The sequence below is a fragment of the Pteropus vampyrus genome, unplaced genomic scaffold, assembly GCF_000151845.1.
Source record: "Pteropus vampyrus isolate Shadow unplaced genomic scaffold, Pvam_2.0 Scaffold5, whole genome shotgun sequence".
NCBI lineage: Eukaryota > Metazoa > Chordata > Mammalia > Chiroptera > Pteropodidae > Pteropus > Pteropus vampyrus.
In genome coordinates, this window is record NW_011888786.1 from 3,798,288 (window position 1) to 3,808,381 (window position 10,094).

Sequence of the window (10,094 nt, forward strand, 5' to 3'; positions counted from 1 at the left end):
GGGTACGATTTATGTAAACAGAGATTGTGAGTAATAAACTCATGTTAATTGACAATTATGATATCGAGTATTCCTGGTGTAGCCTCTTAATTACATTAGAAACAACATTTATATACCCTTAAAGTCCAATAATTGCACTAAAGGTTTAGCTAGAGTTTTAGTTTCCTTGGCAGATAAAGGAGACTCTGACCTCTGCTCTTAGTGAGATGGTGGTTCTTTCATAAAAATCTACTACTTAAAAAAAAAAAAAATCTCTTTAGTTCTTCTATCAGTTTAATTTTATTATTTTTTTAAAAAAGATCTTTGCTATTTAAGGCAAGCTAATAGAGTATTGCTCTTTCGAGCAGTTTATGAATTCCAGGTAAGGACCCCTTACCACCTTTTTTAACTTTATAGATTACATAGGAGAGTGACCTGTAGGATCTTCAGCAGGAGTGATGATGACCTTAGTAAAGGGCTAGAATGTTACATATTTAACAAAAGCGTGAACAACTGCCATCTGGAAAATATTGTTCTGGTGCTGCCGTGACAGCTACAAAGATCATATGGATCAGAAACATTGCTTACAAGCTTATCGTTGGTAATGGAGATGAAATGTGTACATAAATAACTCTAATAGTAGTCAGAATGAATATAAAACCACCCTAAACAAACCCACTATGAGAATATAAATCAGAATATGAGTTACACGGGAAAATAGCAGCTATACAGAAGTTAAAGCGAGGACCATTTCTTCCTCTTACAGAAAATAGAAACTTTTTATGAAGGACATGACGAGTTCTACATAGAAAGACAGGATGTAAATTTGAGAAGAAACAATAAGAGATCTTTTGGAGATAAGCAAGAACTCAGGCAAAAAAGATAAGCAAGAAATTATAGGATTTCTTCTGATAAATGCCTAGAAGTGAAATTGCTGGGTCATAAAGCAGTTCCATTTTTTAATTTTTAAAAAAATTTTTGAGGAGCTTCCATTCTGTTTTCTATAGTGACTACACCAATGTGTCATCTCACCAACCATCACCAGGACTTTTAGCACAGGTTTCTAGGGTCATAGAACACATCCTCACAGAGGGCAGTAGTAACTGGATTGTGGAAATTTGGGGATGCATGTGAAGAATTAGGAGTATTGAGTGAAACTTCTATAAAAGAGACTATATGAGGTCTTTCATGTGATTAGAAGTGGACATCTGGAATATTCAATAAGTAATCTGTCAAGATAGATTTTGGTGGTTAGAAACTGACAAGTGTACCAGCTCAGAGATCTCTGTCATGGAACTTACATAACAGTAGCAATGGAACAAATTAAAATTGGCAGACACAAATATCCAAGGGAAAAATGCTATGAATTTTTTATTTAAGGTAAAATTTCTCAATGGCTGTTCTGCTAAATGCTAATTAAAAACGCTACATCTAAAAGAATTCTCTGGTAAAATGTGTTGAGTAGATGATAAATTATTCAGTTTTGAGATCTTTCAGAGCCTTTATTTCATTGACTTGCATTGTGAGTCTCAAGAGAATTAGATCGTAAATGATATCTAAAGACTAAAAATAATAATAATTATGGCGATTTTAACAACACAGTGTTAAGCAGTGTGCCAAACTGTATGGATTTTCTCATTTAAACCTATTAATGGCTCTATGAAGTGGGTATTATTATTATTATGCTCATTTTACAAATAAAGAACTCCAAATATAGATAGCTTAATATCTTGCATAAAGTCACATGGTTCATATGTAGTAAAACTGAAGTTTGAACACAGACAGTAGATTCCAAACCTACACTCTTAACCATGATGATATAATTACTACCAACCTATTCATATATTTGATTTTTAAAAGTATGTCATGTCTAATAACTTTTATTAAAAATGCAAAAAGTAGAAACTCACTAAATGTTCCAAAATTGTGGAATTAATACATCCTTTTTATGAAATAGTATTTGTAGCCATAAACAACTATATTTTCAAACATTGGTCACGATACCTATTACCAAGTACAGTAGTAAGTGGAAAATATAGTACATGCAATATATAGTAAGACCTTATATCTGATTACATACAAATTAAGTGAAAGAAAAAAAATTCATCATAATGTTGACACATTTTTCCTAACCTGATACATTTATATGTGTATAATTTTGTTTTTCTTTTCTTTCATATTTTTCTCTATTTTCTCTAAATAAAAAATAATTGGAATGTATTACAATTATAAGGTATTTGTAATCAGAATTTAAGTTTTCTCTTTGTAGAATATGGCCTCTAAATTTAATTTAATTTTTTTTATGTTTAGTATAAAATTTAAACTACCAAGAGAACCCCACCTCTTATTTCTTCCACATATTAGTGGGCGTTAATGACTAGTCTTTGAGAAAAAGACATGGTGAATTTGTCCTGATTATAATGTCTTTCTCAGAGTTAACCGTATCCCCACAGAATTACTCAGCAATCACTGGGTGATAGTTAGAAAATCCATTTTGAACTACTGATTTTGAACTTATTTATTTATTTATTTATTTACTTACTTACTTACTTACTTACTTACTTATTAACTTCTAGAGAAGTTAAAAAAAAATCATTAGCTCAAACATTAAAATGCAGAAATTTGGACCTAATATAATACAGAGAGAAATATCTTTTCAAAATAAGAAAGAGATATTGTTACTAAGAATACACAGTAGGAAAAGGAGAATCAGTAACTGACAATTTAAAATTTAAGGATCAAGGGAGTGAGCCATCTGGATTTAATCAGCATAAATCTATAGCTAGCATTAGCTTTACAATTAAGATACTCAAAAAATCCACTGTGTGAGTAAGAGCTTCCCTTAATCATAATTTAACCATGATACTCTATCAAATGACTTTCATACTTCAATTTAAGACCACAAAGAATATGTACAAAGCAAATAGGTGCTAAAAAAAGGAAAAAAAAATTATCAATTGATTTGTTACTTTTCTTCTTGTTAATATAACTGATCAGAATTCTTCTACCGTTTATCATTCTAATTTTAGTAATCCTTAATATTATTTATTAATATGTCATACAATATTTATTGATAATAATGACATAGGTTAAGTAGATTTACTCTACATTTCATAAATCAAACTGAAGAAAATTTGTGGTATTATAATTTTAAAAGAAGCAATTATTGTATCACCGTAATAATAATGGATGGAAAACCATGGACTCTATCTAGACTCAGTGTGTTTGAATTTTAGGAGACAACCTGCCATTAATCAAAATTATTGTTTTAATGCATTGCATTTTATATCTCTTAAAAAGAGTATCAATTTTCAGAAGATACAGAAGATATATGGAGAACTTAAAAGCACAAAGTCTAGGAAAATAATTAAATTGAACTCAAACTCGAGCACTTGAACAGTGGATTGGCAAAATCGAGTAAAAGCATCTATCATATATTTCAAACGTGTCTTTCAAAATAGGGAGAAAAATTTTAGAAAACGAGGCAAAAATGAGTCCTGGAGTTCAGCAGAAACAGGAAATTCAGAGTCACTAGATATTCAAAGAAATATTGGAGAAGAGAATGATATTTTCAACATTTCCTAAGATAATGTCACAGCCTAATTTTATTTAAGTCTCTAAAAGTAAAGTGACTTCTGTGGGCATCTGGATTACCAGGTGAGTAGTGAGCCAGAGAGGACACTCAGTCAATAAAGCTCTGAGAGAGAAAAGAACAAAGAAACTATGAAGATAGGAATGAGAACCCAGGTGAAGGATGGAGAATAATAAAAGCTTGATACAGAAAGATTCAGATAAATAAAGGGACAATTATCTATGGCTATGACAGATGAGCGAACGATTTTCTACAGGCAGAGCTTAGAATGCTGACACTGGTTAAGTCAGTGAAGCATGAGGCTCTCAGAAGAGTGAAAAAGAATAGGGGCCAAGAAAGGATTTATCAGGCACAGTCTGAAAGGAGTCTTACTCCTCGATGGATGGGAATAATTAAGCACCGTTACAGGCCTGGGTTAGGAAGACTGTACAGAGGGATTCTGTAGAACATTTGCCTGTGAGAATGTCTGCCCTCTCAATTAGGAAAAAAGTCATATCTATATTCAAATCATCTTGGAAAGTGCTATAGAACTCTGCCATGCTCTCCATCACATCGGCACACTAAAATTCCAGACAAACTGTGCACTGAAAAAGTAAATACTTTTAACCTGTTTACCTTTATATAACACAGTATTAAACCCTCTCGCAAGGGACATAGTTTATTCTCCCATGAAAGTGTGATAAAAGTTGGAAAATAGCAATATCGACAGGGCATGCCTAGAGGAAAATGTTCAAAGATTTAAACCTGTGCTGAGCTAACTGAATTCCTGTGATTTTTCTGAACAATAAATTACTTTTCCTGGAAACATTCATTTATCGTGTGTGTGGTAACAATTTTGTTCCTGAATTGATATTGGGTTTTAGACTAGAATAGAAGACAAGCCAAGTAACAGGTGCTGCCAAATAGGAGTGAAATATGGAGTAGCCTATAAATCTGCTTTTCTTGTCCCTTCCTCATACGCCGTTGGATGCTGCAAGAGAAACCAAGACCAGTAGTGGCAGAAACTGGACTGAGAGCTTCTTCTCTTTGAGCCTGTGCAGAAAGAGGATTTCTAATGACAGCCATACAATTAGTCGTTATCTCAAGGAGAATAGATAACTTGTAGTATATGCATATGTCAGAATAATACTAAGCAAAAAAAGGAGAAAACTACTGATATGGGCTACCATAGAGATGAATCTTGAACATGATGATCAGCAATATAAAAGAGGTACAGAAGACTATATACTGTATGTATCCTTTTATAGGGAGTTCTAAAATAGGCAAAAATAATCTATGATTTAAAATAAGATCAGAAAATTGTTTGCTTCCAAGGATTTGTTGATTGTAAAAAAGCACAATGGACCAGAAAGTTTCTATATCTTGACAGTGGCGTAAGTGACACTGGAGTACATACATTTGTCAAAACTCATCTAATTGCGTTCTTAAGATTTGCGTGCATCATTCTATGTAAATTTTATTTCCCCCCATCAAAAGAGACTAGAAACAAATTCTAAGTTCCAGTTAGTAGGTTTTCTTTTTACAGTGATATGGATTAGAAATTCAGACCTACTTTTCATGGATTTTTGTCTTGAGAGATGAGTAAACATATTAAAGATAATGGGAGCCAAGTTTCTCATTACTGGTTAAAGAAACTCTATAAAACAAAGAATAAGTTTAAATACAGTTTACAGTATTGGATTGGAATTGAAAATCTCATAATGAATTTATATTTTACAAATACACACATACACGTATATACATGCACACACATATACATATACATATACAAATATACATGTTAAGATAGAAAAGGCAAATATATTTGTATCTTTGCATACAAACACAAACATACACAGAGAGACAGAGGGAAATAAACAAATATGTTCACAGATGTGCATATATACATATACTTACGTGTGTGTGTTTGCATCTCCCAGCTCTATATGTTGAGCAGGACTGGCACCACTAGCAAGTCCTTAATAATGTGAAAATTTAGCACTCAGATCCTAGTTCATACCAAATCCTGCTCTCCACTAACAGCAGCTATGAATCTTTGGAGAAAAGCTAAATCCAAGATTGGGGCAGGGTAGCCGAAGCATTAAAAGGTAAGAAATTAAGAAAGTCCTTTAAGAATGAAGAGAGCCCATCAAAAAGTCACAGGAACACCTACCACCCCCAAATGAGAAAATTCGAGAACCCAAATAAATGACAATAATGTAGTAAAATTAAAACCCTCAAGCCTGCGGTTTTATATACAGAGAGAACAAAGTTTTTCTTCTTTTTTTAAACTCCTGAAAAAAACATTTATTCACCATAAATCATATCAGTTTCTAATAAATCCCTCTCAAAGTTTTTCTTTACAGTGAAACGTCAAATAAAAAACATAGAAGGAATAATGGAGTAAGAAAATGATTACAACATGCTAGAACTAGTGGGTAAATTTTTGTTGAGTTAGAAGATATTACATAATATCATGGTATCTCCCATAAATCACCTATTAGATATTGAGGAAAAATAGAAACTTTATTGTGAAAAACAGTTAAAATCTCCAATATTGGGGAAAACCATCATATGATGCAATACACTGAAAAGGACATATCACTTCTGATATTCCTTCCAAGATGCATAAATAAATCTAAACCCAAATTGAAGGGAATTCTACAGAATGCCTGGTCTGTATTTTCAGGAACTGTCAAGATTAAGGAAAATATTAGAGGAGACTCAAGAAAAATGACAACTAAATCACAGAAAGATTTTGCATTGAATCCTGGCATAAATAGGTAGATGTAATATTATGGGGCAACTGATGAAGTTTGAATATGAGCTTTGGAGTTTTAGCCAAGGTCCACCATCTTTTTATGTAAAGATCATTATAACAAATAGTTTAAGCTTTGCAGGCCATATGATCCCTGTTGCAGCTACTCAACTCTGCATTGTAACAAGAATGTAGCATGGACAACATGTAAGTGAATGAATATGATGTATTCAGAATAAATCTTATTAATAAAAACAAGTGACATGGCAAAAGAGTCCACACTGATTTATAAGGAATTGTTTCCCCTCTTCTTCTGTCTTTTGTGGTATTAACTGAACATTTTTTGTAGTTCTATTTTATCTTCTCCCTGATCATATCAATTTTTTCTTTTTAAATATTTTTTACTGTTTTTCTAGAGTTTTAAATATGCATTAACTAACTGAAGTTCACCATAAAATAACACTATACTATTTCACGTTTGTGATGCAGGAAACTTGTAACAGAGTATTACCAATTTCTCCCTCCCATTCTTTATGATGTTGCTGTCATTTACTTCATTTATCCATATGTTGCAATCACCTAATACATTTTTACCATTATTATGTCAAACAGTTATCATATAGATTAATTTAGAAGAAAGATTATTTTTAAAAATTGTACTTTCGTTGATTCCTTCATCGATTACTTTTCTTCCTTTTTGTAGATATCAGTTTTTGACCTGTATCATTTTTCCTTCTGGCTGAAGAACCATTTTTAATACTTCTTTCAGGACAGGTCTGCTGGTGGAAAGACCAATAAATTATTTCCGTTTTTGTTTGTCAAAGAAGGTCTTTATTTCTCCTTCCGTCTTGAAGGATCATTTCTCTGGATTTGAGGTTGTTGTTGCATGTATCACTTTACATATTTCAGTTCATTCTTTTCTTACTTGCACGGTTTCTGACAATAATTCTTACCCTTGTTTGTCCATAGGTAAAGCATTTGCTCTCTGCTCTCTGACTTCTTTCATTATTTTTTCTCTGCCTTTGGTATTTTTTGTAGTTTGAACATGATATGTCTAGATGTAGGTCTGTTAGGGTTTTTGTTTTTGTTTGTTTAGTTTTTTGTTATTTTTGCTGTTTTTGAGGGTGATATCTATCCTACTTGAATTCTCTGAAATTCCTAGATTTTGCTTTGATTTCTGTTATTAGTTTGAGAAAATTCTTGACCATTATTGATTCAAAAACTTCTGCTCTGTCCTCTTTAGTATTTTAATTACAAGTGTTACATCTTTCAAAATTGCCCCACAGCTCACAAATGTTTTTCATTGTTCCCCACCCCACACTCAGTTTATGAGGTTTTAATTGTCCTAATGTCCAACTACAGATCCTTCCTGTGACCATTCCCAGTCCCCTGACGAGTCCACTGATAGCATTCGTCATTTATGTTAGTGTTTTTGATTTCTGCCATTTCCTTTGATTCTTTAAATTTCCATCTCTTTGCTTATATTACCCATTTGTTTTTGCATGTTATCTATTTTTATCATTAGTCTTTAACATATTAGTATTATAGCAACTTTATGTTCCCTATCTGATATTACTTTCAACATCTCTGTCATATCTGAGATGCTTTTTTGGTCTCTTAAGATATTCTCTCTCTCTCTCTCTCTCTCTCTCTCTCTCTCTCTCTCTCTCTCTCCCCCCCTCACCCCTCCCCTTTTGGTGGAGGCTTGGTATGTTCTGTAATTTTTTGTTGAAAGTTGGACATGTAAAGACTATAAGAAATGATGTAAATAGGTCTTAGTTTACATTAATTTGGGTAGGAATTGGGTTGTGTTTAGGTTCGTTCTACCTGTAGATGCCAGAGGTTTGAGTTTCCTCTAGTGTCCTTATTTGTTTTTTTATTTTTTTCCCCCTGTCACTTGCAGGTTTCCCTAAGATCACTTTCTTAAATAGAGTATGTTTTGAGCCTTGTCCATCTGAAATCCACTGTTATTATACTAGATTCCTATTGATGTGGTGTAGGCTATAAGGCAGGAGAAGTGGTCTATAATCCTATGACAAAATCTCAATGTTTTACTGAGCCTGTGTCAAAGGCCTGTGATTTTCACAGATGTTTTTTCATTGATATATCTTTTCCTCCATTTGGTGATATAGGGGCAAGAGTGAAAAAAATGCCTTTTTTCCCATATTAAAATAAGCTCTGGTCAGGTCTATTCCCCTTTGTTTTGCAGAATACACTGAGAGTATTACTTGTCCCCTGTCTCTGCCAGAGACCTAAGGGGATTTTCTTGACTGTCTAGGATGAGAACTTAATGGGATACTGGGAGGTCAAACTGACAAAAACATGGAGGCATTTCTAAGGCTGCAGCCCCTAAGAATTTCTCACTCTTGTTCTAGTGCTCACTGAGCCTCCCACACTCTGTCACAGTTACCATTTAACTGCTCTCAAGGGTTTGTGACTTCAGTAGCTTCTGTTCCAGGTAAGCTAATTTGCCTATGATCCTCAGAGTGCTCTCATCTCCCTAGATTTGTTGTCTTTCTTGTTGTAAAAATGAGAGTGATGACTCTCAGCAATTTACCTGTCAGAGCTATGAAGGAAGATTTTGATTGGGCCTTTGAGATAAATGTCTCCCTGGGACCCTCCCCTCCCTTATATCTTAGAGGAGTCCACATTGTAAACACAAATACCTTTATATTCTCATTTTAAGAAGAGAGAAGTTCTTCTCTGAGATACCTCTGTGAAATACGTTCACATTTTGCAAAAGATGAATTATCCCTTTAAGAAGTCAAACTGCATTTCTTAGAAGTGCCTTATTTAGACCATAGTCTAAACAAGGCAACTTCAAAAGAGACTTACCTTCTAGAGTTTCTGTATACTTTTTTAGAAGTGATTGGCACTACTCAAGTGGTAACCTAGATAATATTTTAGAAGTTTTATGTTTGTTTGTTCGTTTTAAAATAAATCCAATCATTTTACCTACGAAAACATCTAATTCTAAATAACATCCCCCAAATTGCATCATGTTATGATCTAGTACACATCCCTTCAATATTATCATTTATTTCTTACAACTTTTAAAAAACCCAAGACTTTGAAGAAAAAGAATAGTCTTTAATAACACTGTATCTGATGCCCCTCAATCCACTCTATTTTCTTTTTTTTCTCTTTATTTCCCTTTCCCATGTCTTCCTTCTCTCATCTCCAGTATCCTTCCTTTTTTTTTTTTTTTTTTAAATTTCTGATTACTTCTCCTTTATGCTCTGCTTTCTCTTGGTTTAACTACATTTATTTATTTATTTATTTATTCATCTATCTATAGATTGTTTATTTAATTTTTAGTTGTTTCAGTGCTTCTTTCCCTCCAAACTATTCCTTAAAGCCTTCTAGCTTCTCTATAACACAGGACTGACATTGATACCTTAAGCATTTAGTGACCTCTGGGTCACTAAAAAAGAAGGAAAATGTCCTAACACGTTGATTTCCAACAGTGGGCCAGCAGACCACTTTCTTTATTCATGGAGGCGGGGGACAGCACTGATAACTTTTCAGCCTTTGCATGACTGACTTTTTCATATTTCCCAAAATGTTGTTTACTCAGGTTGAAATAACGATACAAAGAAAACAAAACTCTCAGAATCTGTTTTGTCATTCAGCTGTGGGGTTAAAGTGTAAAGTTGCTTAAGTTACCTTCCAAAATGTGCCATGAAATGAAAAGCCAAGTAATTGGTAGATATCTTGAAGTTAACACACCTCATTCTTTCACAGTGAAGAAAAATGAATAAAACTATAGACACGGAAAATTTTTGG